Source organism: Tachysurus vachellii, chromosome 24 (genome assembly GCF_030014155.1).
Source record: "Tachysurus vachellii isolate PV-2020 chromosome 24, HZAU_Pvac_v1, whole genome shotgun sequence".
In the NCBI taxonomy this organism is placed as follows: Eukaryota; Metazoa; Chordata; class Actinopteri; order Siluriformes; family Bagridae; genus Tachysurus; species Tachysurus vachellii.
Genome location: NC_083483.1, coordinates 7,452,685 through 7,469,750, shown reverse-complemented (window position 1 = coordinate 7,469,750; position 17,066 = coordinate 7,452,685). Strand labels below are relative to the sequence as shown.

At 36.4% G+C, this 17,066-nt stretch overlaps 2 protein-coding genes across 2 annotated transcripts in view; both read left to right on the top strand.

The window, feature by feature from the left end:
• The window catches only part of irs2a (insulin receptor substrate 2a), a 374,597-nt gene that overhangs the window by 50,819 nt on the left and 306,712 nt on the right, over positions 1–17,066 (top strand). The window lies entirely within an intron of this gene.
• nalf1a (NALCN channel auxiliary factor 1a) overlaps positions 1–17,066 on the top strand; it is a 65,763-nt gene that overhangs the window by 1,875 nt on the left and 46,822 nt on the right. The window lies entirely within an intron of this gene.

Here is a 17,066-nt window from a genome sequence, read left to right as displayed (position 1 = left end):
CACCATTAGTAAATGGTCCAACATTTACTGTTACTGAGAGACGCAGAGAGAAGCGCCTTTTAAATGAAGTAGGTAAACTGCTGAATGAGTGGCTGACATGCTGCGCTCTGTCATTGGACCGTTTGATGAGGAAGAAATTCTTGGGCAAGTGTGTGTGTGATCGAGAGAGAGAGAGAGATAGATAGATAGATAGATAGATAGATAGAGAAATTCCCTGTCCATGGTGCTGAAAACTACAAAATTACACGATCTTATGTGGGCATATAATGGACCGTAAAAACATTTAATCTATGTTTACTATCAGCTCGCGATTTAAGACTTCATTAGCTTAATGGCAACAATTTAGCTTATCCTAATTGTAGGCTATCATCATGGCTCTAGAATCAGTGTTGCCTTTTAATGAAAACAAGATGGCCTTCATGTACATGTGAGAGTGTGTGTGAGTGTGTGTTTGCATCTTTCTTAATTTTGGTGGAGACCCCACAAGGACAGGATTTTTTTTTACAGTTTTGACCTTTGACAGTTTTGGGAATATTTGGCTTGTCCCCATAAGGAAAAATCTTTATTTTGGTAATGTTTTGGTAATGAAAAAATAATCATACACTAAGAGCCCAGATGTTTTATTTTAGTTACTGAGGTGAAGGTTGGGGTTAGATTTAGGTCCAGGCATAGCACTGATTAAAACTGTTACTTTAATGTTGAAAGCACACAGTTTTCTAGCATGTGTTTGTATGCAGTAACATTAAGATTTCACGTCGATAGAGCTAAGGGATCCAGACCTGTTCCAGCATGTCAATGCCAGTGTGCAAATGAGCGCCATGCCTTGTTTGGTGTGGAAGAACTCGAGTGATCTGCACAGAGCCCAGACCTAAACCTCACTTAACATGTTCAGGATAAATTGGAATGCTGTTTGCATGCTAAGCCTTGTCCTTTAACATCAGTGCATAAGCTCTCCTGCCACTGAATTAGTGAATCCCCTCAGTCATGCTCCAATATTTAGTGGAGAACCTTCTCAAAATATTGGAGACAGTTATACCTGCAAAGGGGGGACTAACTCCATATTAATGTCCATGGATCTAAGTTAGTAAGGTCAGTGGGAAGCTTTTGCATTAGGCTTTGGACCCTTCTTTACCATCTACAACTATTCGATTTCGCAGGACTCTAGTATGCAAAACAGAATAAGATTTGGCATGCTGCATATTGATAGACTGGCATCCCACCTGGGGTGTATTCCTACCTTACCTCATACCAGGTGGTCCTCATATAGGCTCTAGATCCACTGTAACACTGAACAGTGAAGATGAAGCAGTTGCTAGAGATTAATTGCTGTTCATTACAGGGGGTTTACAAGTGTATGGTGCACACGGCTGTGTGCGCTCATTTGGGTGAGTTATGTCAGTTATGCCCATTGCCAACTGAAACACCCACATATTCGTCTAGGCTAATTGTTAGAATCTTTTATCTCGCATAATACTGTGCCATGTAAATGGAGATACAGAAAAGCCTATTAACAAACAGTCCAAAACTATAGTTTTTAATTTCCTATAGGGCCCACACAATTGTTTCTCCTGGTTTATCCCACATTTCCCACTTGAAAGTACTGTTTTTTAGAGGAAATATACAGATTAACAGATTACCCTGTTTTCCTGAGAAGGTATAACACAGCCTTAAATGTCAGCAGGAATGTTTGTAGAATTCAGTTAATGACAAACAAAAAGCATAAAGGTAGGACACAAGATGTTAAACAAAAACTTAGCAACATTTTTGAAGATCTTGTTATTGACATTGATAGTAAATGCTGCTCAAAGATATGTTTGGTGTGTCAGAACACCAAGGTGTCATCAAGTTGTTTCCTCGAATAATGGCAAAAATGCTAAGTTCATTTTCCACATCCTTGTATAACATTTCTGTGTAATGAATTTCAATAGAGTCAGTGATATGGATGAAGGTGGCAGGAGTCAATCTGAGCTTCTGGCAGGAAGCTGCAAGAGGTAGCCAGTCACAGCTGTGATTAAGCGGATGACAGAGAAAGAGAGTGAGAAAGAGAGATACAGAGAGAATGGGTAATCACTGTGACAGCGGATCAGCCCTCAGGTTGATTTAATCTGCCACTGTCTCAGTTCCATGACTAGCTACTGGCAGGAACTGTCGTTTTGTGTGTTGTGTGTGTGTTTGCTTGCTGTGACTGGGTAGGGGTTAAAAATAGAGAACAGACACTTGAATGTGCACTCCAACAGGGGCAACTGCTTATAGGGAAAAAACCTCAGATGAGTAGAGTATACAAACAGACATGTTCTCACTAAATAGTGTGCCATTTTTAGCTAACACTTGAATTTTAGTGTCTCTGACTTTACTAAATACTTTTTTGAAGAGCACCATATTTGTCTCTCAAGTCGGGAGGCTTTTTATCAAATTGGAATGCAATTTGTTCTTCTACCTTTGCATCAGATAACCATTTTCTCTCAATTACCCAAATAATACTGGACAACTGTCCACTCACATACAGAAACTGCTTTATTTACATTTACATTTACATATGGTATTTGTCAGATACTTTTATCCAGGACACAGCTTAAGAGTACTATCAATTAATTTATTTAAACGTTATCCTGGCCAGGATGATGGTGGATCTGAAGGATCCTAGGATCACTAGGCTTGAGTATACCCTGGATGGGATGCCAGTCCATTGCAGCGCACCACATACACACAGTCACAAACTCATTCACACACTTATATGGTCAATTACCTTATAATTTACCCAGCTACTGGGAGCTGTGGCAGAAACCTGGAGAATCTGAAGGAAATCCACATGACTATGAGAAGAAAAAACTCAACACAGGCAGGAACTCAGGCCCACAATCAAACCCTGGAGCTTCAAGTCAGCAGTGCTACCTGCTACTGCCATTACTGTGCCTCTCTTAAATCTCCTAACTTGTAATTGCCAGAAGTGGTGTCCTAGTATATTAGTAATTATTGTAGTCTAAGATAACTTTGGGTTGTCTATTTCAATTTGGGAAATAGACAACCAGAAGTGGTGTCCTAGTATATTAGTAATTATTGTAGTCTAAGATAACTTTGGGTTGTCTATTTCAATTTGGGAAATTCCTCTTACTATAGAACGAAAGGTCTGTATAACCCTTTAAACATTGTATTTTTTGTTTCTTTTCATTCCATCTTTTTTTTAAAAAAATGTGTTCTTCTTCTCCCACCTTTTTATTTCAGTATAAGGTATTTTTTCCTTTCAGAAGATGACACATGTTCACCCACAGGCTACACCAATGTGATTAAAAAACAAAAACAAACTTAAGGTCAGTACCTTGGCCAGAGCTGTAATTTAATAATGGCAAGTCTTTACATAACTGTGTCCTTATGATGACTTCCATACCTACTATTCTATAAAGTGCAGAGTCCTGAAATACAAATTTAAGTGGTTCAGAGTGGCAGAAATAAGAAATACATTTACATTTGTTTAGTTGTCAGATGATTTTATCCAAAGTGACTAAGAACTTAGGCCCAATACAATCCAAGCATATAGCTATTAAAGATAAATACTATTGTCACAGTTTGTATGAATCATAAAGTCACATGCTATCATGAAAAATATCCTTAGTTTTGCATAGACATTGTCTTGCTTAATTTAGAATCCCTTTACAGTCCTGCACTGTATGACTGAGGCACAGTATAAGCATCTTGTGCAATTTCCATCTTGAGGACAGGTAAAGGCTTTCTACCCCCAATGTTTACTCTGCTTGCAGTCAAACATTACATCATTTTGTTGAGGTTTCATATTAAGGCTTTGCAGTGAAAGCCTCAGGCTCATCCAACATATTGGGACGAAGCTATCATGAGACACCGGCACTCAATAATTCAGATAGACCCTGCAAGGCCAAATTAACCCAAACTGGCTTTCAATACTGTTTACCTTTTGTCTCCTTTGATCTAATGTTAAAAAGACATATTTTTAGCGATGATGTCATAGTTTATTATTAGATGTCAAATGCTTATTCATAGAAAAATCCGTCATTTGAATCCAAATAAATTGTGTGCAGATGTTACAAGTAAGGGTGCTTTCATGCCTATTTGTTTCTATCTGAATCATTAATTTTTAGTTTGTTTGCTATTTTGGATGGGTTTAGTTTCACACCATATATAATTATTCATCATCATCATCATCTTCTACCGCTTATCCGAACTACCTCGGGTCACGGGGAGCCTGTGCCTATCTCAGGCGTCATCGGGCATCAAGGCAGGATACACCCCGGACGGAGCGCCAACCCATCGCAGGGCACACACACACTCATTCACTCACACAATCACACACTAGGGACAATTTTCCAGAGATGCCAATCAACCTACCATGCATGTCTTTGGACCGGGGGAGGAAACCGGAGTACCCGGAGGAAACCCCCGAGGCACGGGGAGAACATGCAAACTCCACACACACAAGGTGGAGGCGGGAATTGAACCCCGACCCTGGAGGTGTGAGGCAAACATGCTAACCACTAAGCCACCGTGCCCCCCCATATATAATTAAATAAAACTAAACTAAAAGATTGAGGGGTGCATACAGTTGAAAACATACTTGTAAATCTCCTTCATTAGACAAAAATATGGCAACTAAAAAAACAACCAAACATAACCTGGAGCCAGCACCCAATAAATGGAAATGTATATAAACAACTAGGCTAACACATTTAATGCATTATATCTAGAGTTTATTTTTACCTTGAATTTTTGCAGTGTCCCTTGGTGCAGTTTAGCAGCTACATAAAAATGCTGGATAATAAATAGCTTGTTAATAATAATACAAAGCTTGTTGTGTTCTGTAAAACCCTACAACAGAGAGCTTCACTTTTAGCAAACATTCCAAGCGGGACAGTTAACCGTCCAAATCAGCCTTAATTATATTTTTTCCCTAATTGTTGTCATTTTGATGGTTTAATATTGCATGCATGTGAAATATTTATTATTTTTCATCTGTTACTCTTAAAGCAGAGTCTGTAAAGCCCTCATGGATGTATGTGGACACACTGTTCTGATATGCAATATGAAACAAGCTGTTATAACAAGGGAGGTGGCAGACATGGGATGTTTGATAGATCTAGAGAAAGTGCCTGTGTTGGATGGAATGTGTATTGAAGTAAGGGAAAATTCAGCAACAGTAGTGAATAACTGACAAACAACAGAGTGTGGGTATAATCTGATGACTTTTTAATCATTTTAATGATGCAGACTGCATCCAGCTTAGCTAGTGCATGTTCAAGAAGGGATTGTTTTTGCATACTTGTCTTCCGATGACTAAATTGTGAGCTTATAGAGTTCATAAAGAACTAATGTGACTTGAACAACGGTTGTTCGGCCGATTGTTTTCTAAACAATCTCTGCCTTATAGGAAGACACTTCAAAACATCACTACAGTAATGAGCATGCACATACACATTACTGTAATTGAATGTTAGGAAAAGTAACAGATACAGGTATTGTGCTATTATAGCAGCTAAAATTGTGGTTTTAATAATAATGTTCACTTGTACACTATAATGTGAGCTTGGTTATGATGTCTGGTACAATGTTTTTTTTTAACTTCATTGCACGTTATCACCTTTATAAGTGACAGATAGACACATTGTACTCTTTACATAAACCAAACAACCTGTGATTTGCACTTCAAATGTGATTGAATCCATCAAGAGTGATGTAATTGTAGTGCTGATTGCAATTACAATAGATAGCAGTAACAATAGGGAAGTGTTACACAACCACTTGTGTGTGTGCAAATGACGCACCGCCGGTGCAGGGATTTTATTTTCTATCTATCTAATCTATCTATCTATCTGTCCGTCTGTCTGTCTGTCTGTCTGTCTGTCTGTCTGTCTGTCTGTCTGTCTATCTAACTGTCAATCTGTGTCTATCAGTCTATTAGTCTATTCATTTTTACAAAAATAAGTCATGCAAGTCAGCCATTACCACCTTTATTATAGGCTGACAACCTGATTGGATGGGTCCTGCACTAGGGGGTGGTACATTTTGCAGACATCTATCTCTTTTATTAAGACAAAGGAGAAGGAGGAGCTCTGTTCTGTGGATGGGGCTCGGGACAGGTCTCCGTGGCAGCATTAAAATGCAGAGCATGTTTCCTCATTCATAAAAAAACAACACACACACACACACACACACACACACAAAAAGCCACCATGGGTTGCAGCAGCCTTCAAGTGAGGAACACACAGGCACACCAAGGTCAATATCCCAGAGCCTGCCTGCTACTGCAGAGAGGATCTGCAACAAAACGCGTACACGTACATACACACTCAGATGTCAGTGGAGACAGGTAGACATACACATACACACACCAATGCAGAAGGATATAAGCACTGCCACATGCATTATTTACTGCAGAAGCAATGCATGAAGCAGTATGCCAAGGCAACTTGACTTACTGCTACCAGACATTAAAAAAGGACCTGGATGATTTGACACAACGCATAAAGTGATCTGCTGCTATAGAATCCAAGTAGCATTATTTAAGTAGCTGATGTTGAAGGTCAGCACACCAAGGTATGGAATAACATTGCCTTTGAATGTGTGTCACCAAGGAGACAAGTTGGCCTGTATTATGAAATTATTACATTAATTCCAAGGTATTATTCCTGTATCTGACCACATGACTAAAATTCACTTTAGATTTGGTGAATTACAACAAAAGCAAAGACTTCATTAGTGATTGCTTTATTTTATTAATCCTATGATAAATGTCAGTGAAATTTCAATAGCATTTGTAGCCTTATAACACTGGTACCTACATAAGCCTTGCATGACAAATGACAAACTTATATAAACATCTTTGAAGGCATCTTTCCTACGAGCATCAGCATTTCATTGATTTGAACGACCAAGCTGACGTAATGTATGAGTCTGCTGACATTTTTGTTAACACGATGTTGACACTTTCCAGTCTTCTTTTAGAAGTGTACTTATGCACATAACAATGATATTGTGATGTAGCTCACTAACTGAGACCGATCTTAAAATAATGACAAAGGTGAGCATTTTATAAATTGGCTCTGCAGTGTCTCATGTACTTATCATGCTAATATTAACATATAACGTTTCTGTATAACACTGATATTAACATTAAGATAAGAAAAATCTAAAGACTGTCAATCATTCTAGATTGATATGACATGACTTATAGAATTGGCCAAAGTGTATCAAAGCTGTTCTGGCAGCCAGTAATGGCCTAACACCTTACTAAGACACTTCATGATGCTTTTTCTTTCATTTGTCACCTGTCTGTAGGTGCTATGTCAACTTGACATCAGAATTGACAAATGCGGTTTTCAGGACAGCAGGACATTTTTTGGGAATGTTTACATTTTACAGGACATTTCTGTTGCTTACAGACTTGTGTTTATGAAGGTTTATAGCATTCTTCTGAAGGGCTGAAGTAGACCTTTATGGTAAGCAATGGCAGGAATACTTCTGATAGATGACTCCATATCATGAATTGCTTATGTAGACTTTTGAGCCTAAGTTAAGCTTAAAATTAGACCTGAATAGTGTCTCATCCGTGTATTTATACAGTTTATCTATCATCATCATTTCATAGGATCGGCTCCAGTACCAATGTGATCCTGACCAGAATAAAGCATTTAATAAAGATAAATATTCTGTCTTCTCATTTTTGTAGTTCACTCTTCTGTGGTGTATTGAACAGACTTTGTTTTTTGGATTAATCTTTTTTTGGATTTAGCTATTTTGAGTTTGATCATTAGCACTCTTGGTGCACATGATAGCAGACAGACAGCGTACGTGCTCCCCTGCCCTCTTTAAGACACCTCCATTCTTAGCTCAATGCCATTAGAAAGACAGCGTCTAGCTGTATGTACAGACAAGCAGTGATTTTACTCAAATTCTCATCTTGAGGACCTTTTCCCCATGTGGAGCACAGCCATTTAAACACTGGTAAGCTTGTGCATTAAAACAGGCTTGAGTACAGAAAATTAATCAGCTACGGTGAGTTAGAGGTCAATCTCAAGTCACCTTCTCAAGCATCTAACCGCGGTGCATGACACACCAGGGTTTAATGGTCAAATTTGCAGTGAATCCCAGTCTATGTGATTGACAAACCTTATTTTATCATTTTGAGATTTTGGTAGATTTGAGCTTTCAAATATGTCCAAATCATACGATTTGCTCAAAATTTTATTAATGCTTTAATGCATTTAAAATGTATTACATAAATAGATTAACTTGGAGAAACAAGGAAATCACCAATGTTTAATTGTTTCAAGTACTAAAAATGAGTTTTAACACATTTGAAGGAATTCTCTGGAATAAAAAGGATGTATGAAACAAATTCAATTCAAGATTTGATATCAATTTGACGGACTGGTCATAAGTTCACTAGCACAACATACACGAAAATAGCATTAAATCTGATTGAATAACCCAAATGTTTAATTTGTGTCTGATTGGATTGAAGCCAAATTAGAAAAAAGTGAAATATCTCTTTAACCAAATAACATACCAAATATTTAACATCATTTACTGTATTACAAGTTTGTAGTTCAGCTTTTATGTCTGCAGATATTTTGCTAGCTGCCTGGCATTTAGCAAGAGACTCACTTCTTGGGTAAAAAAAAAGATTTCACACCTTATATCAATTCCACACTGTTTAACAAGGTTACTTATGTTCCTAACTGCACAGTCATCCAACCACATCATAGCTATGGGCAAATACAACACTGTCGAGCTGACTTGAAAATCTGTTGCATATGTATGTGTGCTATGTTTAGTGGAACACTTTCTTATGTATGGGGCATGCTGATTAGTGGCTAGCACATTTACCACCCGTATACACCTCTGGGGATGGGGTTCGATTCCCACCGCCACCCTGTGCAAACAGATTTAGCGTGCCAGTGCTTTGGGGGATTCCTCTGTGAACTCCAGTTTACTTTCCCAGACCAAATACGTGTGTTGTTGGCTGAACGTCATCTCTAAATTGTCTACAGTGTGTGACTGTGTGTGTGTGATTGTGGGGTACCCCATCCAGGGTGTCTCCCACCTTGTGTATAGAATCCTGGGATAGACACCAGGCTCGACCCTGTGAAAGGTAAGCGGTGAATTTGTAATTTGTTACATACACAGTATGGAGCACTGTATTTTTCTGAACTACATTTAAAATACAGATTTCAAAAGAAGAGGAAAAACAGAATGTGACTGCATTTTCCCACTGAAGCTTCATTACCTTGGTTTCATTGATTTTTTTTTTTCTTTTTTACCATTGAAGTTTTATTACCCGTAATATACTACTAATTTCACTATTTCACATCTAATTATAATTCCATGTATTAACATGCAATGTAGTATACTTAGGCAAGATTAGGCAATAAACAACTCTACAATTAAATTAAATAAAGTGGGTATTTAACTATACTTATCTAAAAACATTTCCCTGCTCACAGATGCATGGATAAACAGCACTCTTGATGGTCAAAAGTGGTGAACTTTTTCACCACTTTTGACCACAGAGTCCTTTTTTATTGTCTACTTTTTTGTAGTGAAGAGTGGAGACTATAAATAAATTGTAAATTATAAAGCCTCGCCTTCAGGTGAATAATAACATAACTGCATGTAATAAAGCCTTAACAGTTAAAATTAAAATGTTTAATACTCTTAACTTATTCAGTTTCTTTTCATATGTTTATCTGCTCTACTGCTTGGTTCAATTCCTGAGTCCACATCATGAGTGAATTCTGCCAGCTGATGACCAAATGTTTTGCTAAAGATTGTCCAGTTAGACATCACCACAAAGCAGATAAACACAGCTGAAGCTGAATCGCGTACCTGGTTTGGAAAAGCTAGACACCAGTAATTTAATGGAAATGACTAAATCTTATATTTTCAAATTTATTTCAGTTAATTTATATGTTGTAAAATTTGCAACGTGATTTTATTTTGGCATATATTATTATATATATTATAAAAATGTATATTTTATAAAAAAATTAGATGCCTTGGTTCTTCTTAGTCTGGTGTGCAATAAGAAATCTAAAGCACAGTGCTGTGTGTGTGTGTGTGTGTGAGAGAGAGAGAGAGAGAGAGAGAGAGAGAGAGAGAGAGAGCATAGTTTGAGCTAAAGCTATTTCACCTGTCTATAACATGTCTGGTAAGTGGTGTTAATGATGGTGATCACATCCCCAGCAGCGTTGATGGCCGGTTTGCTAAACTGCACACCATCATCCCTGCTGAGAAGACTACTGCAGGGCTCTGTGTTGTAGAAAACTAAGGTGGGTAATTCCAACCCAGTTCACATGAGTCAAATATGTTATTATTATTCCTGTGAGGCTTCATTGCTAGCTTGAAGTAATGCTGAAGTGCAACTTTGTCACTTAAACAACCACTGGAATACTTGTTCCAGAATACTAGTTGTCTTTCCCCACATGCCATACAGTAGAAGTGCATATCATATATATCTCACCAGTGCCTACTAGAAACTCCAGAGCTTGTGAAGCCGTGGAACTGAGCTGCTATGAACACTTGCCATTGCACAATGTAGGTAAAGTGATTTGCAATATTAGAAAAAGAAAGTGCACTTCAACATAAATTACTGAAACAGTTACAATAGATCTAATAAATTATAGTATATCATAATGCTTTGTAGCAAGGATGTAGATCTTATTTCAATTTGCTATATCTGTGTGTCAGTACTCTTCTTCTGTATTTCATGGATGTAGGTTTATTTTGATATTTGTTAAGGACATATGAACGAAAGGTAACCCTAAGCCTACTGTATACGGAAATCTGTACACCTTTATCGTTGAGAACAGCCCATCTTTCAGGTCAATATGTGTATTAAACACAAACAGCTTATATTTATGGCATTTGTCAGACATCCTTATCCAGAATGACTTAGATACAAGTAGATGAGGTTTCACTCAAGTGCCCAACATTGGCAGCATGGCAGTCCTGGGACTTGAACTCACACCCTTCTGCTAAATAGGCTAACACCTTAACCACTGAGCTACCATGTCTGGTGGCAGGTAAGTCACAAAATGCCCAAGTAAAACAGTGAACAACACACATGCACACATTCCACCTATCATTTCTTTCAACAAATTGTCGATGTATTCCTTTAAGATTTTTTTTTAATCTATAGTCTACCCTCCCCTCTTCTACTATGCAAGCAAAGTTGTGACCATTGAGTCCAAATGTCCAACATTCAATAGTTTGCTTTTTCTGTTGATAAAAGAAAATATTGAGTATCCATCATCCAAATAACTGCAGTGCATTTCTTGTTGTAATTTGCAGTATGAACACATGACTCACAGTATTTATACTACAAAATGGTGTAAAATAGCATATAGGTATCTGGCTTAGGATGCACCTTCTTAGTACACCCAGCTACACATTATTTCTAATATAAAAACTTTGTTATAATTTTAAGATTTTTACGAGTGGGCCACTTCTTCAGATGCAGGAAAACACAGACTATTTATACCATTGATTCATTGATTGTTTTTGGTCCACATATTTTTAGCTTTCATAGCTTTCCAAGGAGAGACATATAAGATAAATGGAAAATCAGTTTCATAGTGTCTTTGTTTTGTTGCTGAGAGGACCATGCAGCTAGCCTTCAGTTTGCTTTGAACCTAGATGTGTGAGAGACTCTACAGGCTACCTCAGGTCTATGTTGTAACATTTGTGCATCGTAACACTGTAAGAAGTTTATTATAGAATTTAGCTCCTTGCCAGTAAAGTACTAAATGTGCTATACTGTACATTTTCCCAAAAATGTTTTATAGTAATTTACTGGCAGAATTTAGAATTAATACTTGTAATTATAATTCAGTATCATGATTTATAAATAAATTATAAATCACAATCCACTACAATTGCCTGACTCTTTTATCCAAAGACACTTACATTTACAGCATTTGGCAGACGCCCTTATCCAGAGCGACGTACATAAGTGCTTAAATCTCTAACATTGAATACATTAATGCTGGATCACTAAGTTACATACTTAAGATACCATGAGTTTAAAACATTTGTTCAGAGTTACAATGAAAAAGTGTCAAAGGTGTTTTTTTTTTTTTTGTTTTTTTTTAATAAATGCAAAAGATAAGGAAAGAAGTGCTAGTTGAAGTGTTTCTTGAACTTACAAAACCCACCCATGGTGTCTTGGAAGTGCTGAAATTTGAACATTCTCAACTGATGCTCAAATCCTTAACCAATGAGCCACCACTAACTCTAACTGATTCAAGATGAATTTCAGTGTATTACGTTGTAATCTGTACTAGCACATAAACTTAACATGGATTTGTTTACAGCTATAATGGTTGCTAAAATAAAATGGCACAAAAACTACACACTATTTTGCAGATGTCCATTTCACCCATGCCTAAAATGTTAGATATCCAGTGTGATATTTTACTGTAAACTGAATGCACTCTCTAATCATAAAATAGTTGTTAAATGCTGCATGATTAAGTATGATGTCCAAGTAGATATAGACAACTGAATTATTACACAGTGTCAAAAGTTCCACTATAAAATTCTCAGTGACAAATCAGCCTTAAAATACATGTCTGAGTCATTTAAGAGTTTGAATTCATCATTCATCTGACTCTTAGTCCATAGCACTCTGGTCCAGTGGGACCATTTCTCATAGGATTTTGACTACCATCCAGACGCTTGCAGCCCTTTCGTGGCTCATATGGCACAGCGGAGCAATGTTTTATGCCCCCCACTGGCACAGTGGGGGAATCTGACATGGTCTTTTCCTCCATCGTTCCTACAGAGGTTTATTTTGTGCGAAAGCCTGTGGCATGTTTAGTAAGTGCTTTCCACTGTACACTGTCAAATACCAGAGATTTACATCATCTGCAAGTATGCAGTCCGTGGCACTGTTATATATTAATTTTTGTGTTTGAATTTTACCTTAGATAAGAAAACCATAATTTCTCAGTATATCAGTATGAAGTATTAAGCAGCAAAAAATTCTAATACCTTGTAAAATATATTTGCATTCATTGTATTCCTAATCCTTTCTTTTTGATCAGTGCACCAAAATACTAACATCGTCGTATATTCAGAGAAAACTGTTCCATCAGAGCATAAGCGACCTCTCATCCTTTTCTGTTCAACCAGCTGGAGCACGTTCAGGGTGCACAATGTTCCCTCAGGTGCTCTATATCGGCACTAAAAAAATCTCTAGAGTCTGCAGAGCACTGGATGTGCTTTTGTGAGGATATGGAAGTGTAGGACATGTTTTAGCTCATCTGAACTCATGCAAGGACCAAGAACTTCAGTCTAGTGATTAGGTGCCTGTGTAAATCCAATGCATTTGAGCAAGCCTTATCCACTACTGCACAAATCCTCAATGATAAGATAGCAATGCAGCTACTTAACACAATAGGCTTGTATTGTGTTACGTGTTGTATTGAAAATGAAAATGGTATCTTTGAAGACAGAGAACGAAGAGCTCTCTAATCCCATGGATTTTCCCCCAGCATGCTGAGTTGGTGAACTAAATCAATTAGGATCACCTACATTACCTAACCAGCCAATTGTATGGCACAGTGAAAACACAATCATACAGATACAGGTCAAGTGCTTCAGTTAATGTTCACATCAAACATCAGAATAACAGATAAAAACAATCCATCACTCTGGCTTTAACTGTAGTATGGTTGTTGACACTAGGGAGGCTAGAATTGCAAAAAAAAAAAAAAAAAAAGAAATTGCAAAAAACCCCCCCCAAAAAAAGCAAAATACTAACACAATCACTTTTTTAACAATGTGGTACATCATATATTTTGGTTCTACATAGACAGCTGACAGATTCTTCTGAGGTCATAAACCCAAGGTGTACTCCTGACAATTTGTAACTTTATAATGATATTATACTGTATAACACATCATCAGGAAGCATGATGATTTGATTGTATGATTAGAATCCTCCATTTTGGATCTGCTGATCTCTATTTTACTGTCTTAACACATGCATATCTGTTTTGCTGTCGGTTTCTGGCATTAATCCATGTGTCAAACCTAACTTGGGTTACAGGAAATTCTACATGTGAAAGTCAATGGTATGGAATGTCTGGGACACAAACTGCGTCACACAAGATAAGCAAGATTATATGCTTTTATTGAGAGACCTAGATTTCTAAGAAGGTTTTAGATAAGTGAAAGTGTTTTTATATACAGAAATGAATTGGGGTTACATTGTACTGTTTTCTCAAACCCCAAATTACTCAAGGTTTCTTTGGATAGTTCATAATTCTAGCTTTATAAAATATTCTGATTTAAAGCTTTTATGAAAGTTTTGTGTTCTCTATTGAAATTTTTAGGGTTCTTCCAAGCGCATAAGTACGGTGGCCGAGAAGTGCAAAACACATTAACAAATCCGAAAACAAATTAACAAATCAAAAAACACATTAACAAATCCGAAAACAAATTAACAAATCCGAAAACAAATTAACAAATCCGAAAACAAAACAACGTTGTGTTTTCGGATTTGTTAATGTGTTTTCGGATTTGTTAATTTGTTTTCGGATTTGTTAATTTGTTTTCGGATTTGTCGTTGTATTTTCGGATTTGTTGTTTTGTTTTCGGATTTGTTAATGTGTTTTGCACTTCTCGGCCACCGTACACAAGCCCCTTTAATTTTTTTTAAAGTTGCTAACACTAGACTTATTAAAACCAATGTGTTGTTACTAAAAAGGTAGAGAGTTGATAAATAGTGACTGCATATTTTATACAATAAAATACCATGTGGTGATACCTGAGAAAGTACGGATTTATATTCTAGTGGTTTTCCTAATAAACCTTATGCTCAACTGCATGCGTCAGTGCTGTGGTTATTCTTTTTGCCAAGCCATTTACTTCAATTCAAACCAGCATCACTTTGATATCTTTATCTCCTCTGTAATCAGCCATTAGTCCTCATGCATGTTTTTTTTTGCATATACTTAAAGGGAAGACAATCAACACTGCATCGGACAAACCAACAGGAGATTAGCTCATGTTTCTTTATTCTTACCATCAGATACCATCTATTTTTTATGCACAAAGAGAAGATTAGTGTTCTGAAGTTGAGAGAGGAATTTTGAACATTTGGATCTAAAAAAAAAAGGTTTCAGTTTCTTTCTGGAAATTCAGATGCAGTTTGAATTTAATCTCAGTGTTCTTTAATGACTACTTGGAAATGAATGAGAAGTAAATAGAAGAAATAAAGAAATAGATACAGGAGGTAGACTGAGGCATAAGTCCATCCCTGTTCACTTCAATTCAACACAGTGTGAGTGTGTGTAAAGTGAAGAAAAAGAACCTTCTAGAAATTGTGCAAAAACCTGTAGAATTCAAAAGCCGTTGCTTTCGTTGTGCTTCTGGCTAAGACTTGAGGGATGTGGTAGCCTATTGTGTAAGGTGTTGGACTACTGCTTGAAAGGTCATGAGTTCAAGTCCCAGGTTCACCAAGCTACCACTATTGGGCCCCTGAGCAAGGCTCTTATCCCTCAATTGCTCAGGTGTTTAAAATGAAATGCTAAATGGCGTAAATGTAGTGAATTACGATTTTCCTCTAATATCATTTTTGCCCTGGGCATTACAGCTTTGGAGCAGTTTATAAGGGACCCTGTTCATCAGAAAAGACAAGGAACTACATTATTAAAAATATTGCAGAAAAATGGGAAAAGGTTTGGGAGCACGAGTCCTGATAAATGACATTCATTTATCAAGTGCAAAACAAATAACTGCAAAAATTCCAAATAGCTTTTATATTATAGTTATAATGTTATATATTGTATATAGTTATACTATGTATAATAATAATAATAATAATAATAATAATAATAATAATAGTAAAAAAATGTACACAATATAGCATATATTAATAATAATATAAATAATATTTAATATTTTAATGAAATATATTTATATCATTTATCATTATAATGATCAATTATTACAGTAGAAATTTGTATAATAATAATAATAATAATAATAATAATAATTTATACTGTTTTAGTAATTTGTTCTGTGTAAATAATAGAACAATAATTTAAACAGTTAGACAAATTTAACAAATTGTTTAGTTAGTGTTAGTCTCATTTACTGTCAGAAAACAAAAACATGTAAAAGTAATTTATTACACTTAAAGAGTTAAAAGGGTTTAACAGGAAAATAAAGTCATCACAACTGAATACAGAGTGTAAAGTATAATTTTACTACCGTAAATCAGTTTAAAAAAAAAAAAGAGTGAATATGTTCAGTTGTGCTTTTCTCTCCCCCTCATGAATGTACAGATTTAACAGTTTACGATTGGCTGGAGCCAGTGTTTATAGTGCTGGAGGAAATTGAATCAGGAAGAATCTGGTTCTGCTAAAGCAGAGCAGGGTATTGCCCTGATTGATGGATTGATATGGTGATCACAGTACACAGAAGAGAGCAGGGAAGCTGCCTGCTGCATAGAGAAAATCCCATTTCTCTATTTTAGATAGAAATTCAGGAAATGTATTCTGTGCAATTGTGTGATGTTATAAACTCTGTATTTTATTTTCCTAAAGGAAGGAAGTCTCATAAAAATAAGTCTGAGTGATTCTGCATTGGTCATAAAGCCATCTCAGATAGCAAACTTACCACTTTTATCTTGCCTGTATAAGGAGTGAAGGGAGGAACCTGTCTGTGGAACTAAATGCAATTTGCCAGAACCTAAATTAATTATGCTTGAAAGAAAACCATGTACAGTTTGATGCTATTGAATTTTTATGACTGTCAGTCTTCAGTATTTGGACATATTACATCTTAATTTACTTTAAGTAAGTGCCTCATTCATAAGGTCTTAATTCATGAGTTTAATATTCAAGTCTTACAGAACATTAAGTTCAGATGTTTGTCAAAAATCAAATAGCGGAAATTCATGTTGATGAAATTCAGGTTGTGGAAATGTAAGCATAACAATTCAGGATGCAGAAAGATGAAATTAACCTGAATCATGACCTAAACAATGGATTTTCCACAGTGATTCAAATTTCCTGTCAATGTATAATGTTCAA